This window comes from Condylura cristata, unplaced genomic scaffold (assembly GCF_000260355.1).
Source record: "Condylura cristata isolate star-nosed mole 26May11 unplaced genomic scaffold, ConCri1.0 scaffold00014, whole genome shotgun sequence".
Classification (NCBI taxonomy): Eukaryota; Metazoa; Chordata; class Mammalia; order Eulipotyphla; family Talpidae; genus Condylura; species Condylura cristata.
In genome coordinates, this window is record NW_004567115.1 from 1302098 (window position 1) to 1303495 (window position 1398).

Consider the following 1398-nt stretch of genomic DNA (forward strand, 5'->3'; position numbering starts at 1 on the left):
ATGACTTTTTCCTGTCTTATTGCTCTGGCTAGAACTTCCAGTGTTATGTTGAAGAGCAGTGGCGATAGTGGACACCCTTGTCTTGTTCCTGATCTCAAAGGAAAGGCTTTCAGCTTTTCTCCGTTGAGGATAGTATTGGCTGTGGGTTTATCACCATGATGGCTTTTTAGTGAGCTGTGAAGTTCAAAGAATGGGGTCCTTGGTGCCTCTGACAAATTTCTCCAGAGTTCCCCTTTCAGCAGCACCTGTGAAATTCCTCACATGACAGAGATGTCTAGTTACATCTAAAGCAGACAAGTTTATTATTTTACAAAAGGAAAGGAAGTAAAGGAAATTTGCACAGACATGAGTGGGCCGAAAGATTTACAGTTTTGAAAAGGGGTAGGTTTAGGTACGAGACACCTGCATTGAAACAGGAGGGCAGGAGGTCCTGCATCTCCCCAGAGCAGAAATGTCTTGATATAGGATCCTTTGGGGGAGGATCTCATTCCTTCATGGCATTGTAACAGTTAAATGGATTATTGCCTTTTTTTTTGAGGAAAATTGTTTTATATATATATATATGTAGTAAATACAAATAAATACAAAGTAAAGGAAAAATTCAAAGTTTTCAGAAATATTTAATTGCTTAATTAACATATAAATTTTAACAGCATGATTAACTTTTTGCATATAAGCTCAAAATATACTGGAACTGCAGCCTGATTTAACCATGCTGATAATCTGTAAAACAAAAGTAACATGGATTATTTCTAACGTGTAATTTGGCTGATTTGTAAGGACTGGTGATTTTCTGAAATGACCCTCATCCTCTACATTGCTGCCTCTAATCTTTGCCTTTAATTACTTTCTACAGCAGTCTGATACAAAAGGATTTTTCATTTCTCTAGATGGCTTTCCAACTACATTCATTGTTTCTACTCCTATCTCCAGTTTGTGGTCTTATGACCTAAATTTTCTACTCTTCGCGCCATCAAATCTACATCAGGTGATTTACCCTCCATGGGAAGGTTGTAATTTATTCAATAGTTGATGGTCATCAGTAAATCTATTGTAGCTGATGTAATTCTAATGCGATGTTAGTGTCAGTGGATAGGGTCCCTGGCTTCACTCTGAAAAAAACATTCATCAAATTTCTGCTTTCAGCAGTATTTTGTGAGTTTGCCAAGAAGACAAAGATGTTTGTTTATATCCCGGAAGATTTATTAGAAAAAAGGAAAGAAGATACTTACATGAACACAGGTGGGAAGGAAGCTGCCTCTGAGAGGTAGGTTTATTCTTACACAAGGGACTATGGTGATGGTGCAGGGTGAATTGGTAATGGGGATTTTACAGGAACTACACCTGAGAGAAGAAAGCAAACAATGTAAAAAAAAAAAGAGAGAGAGAGAGAGAGAG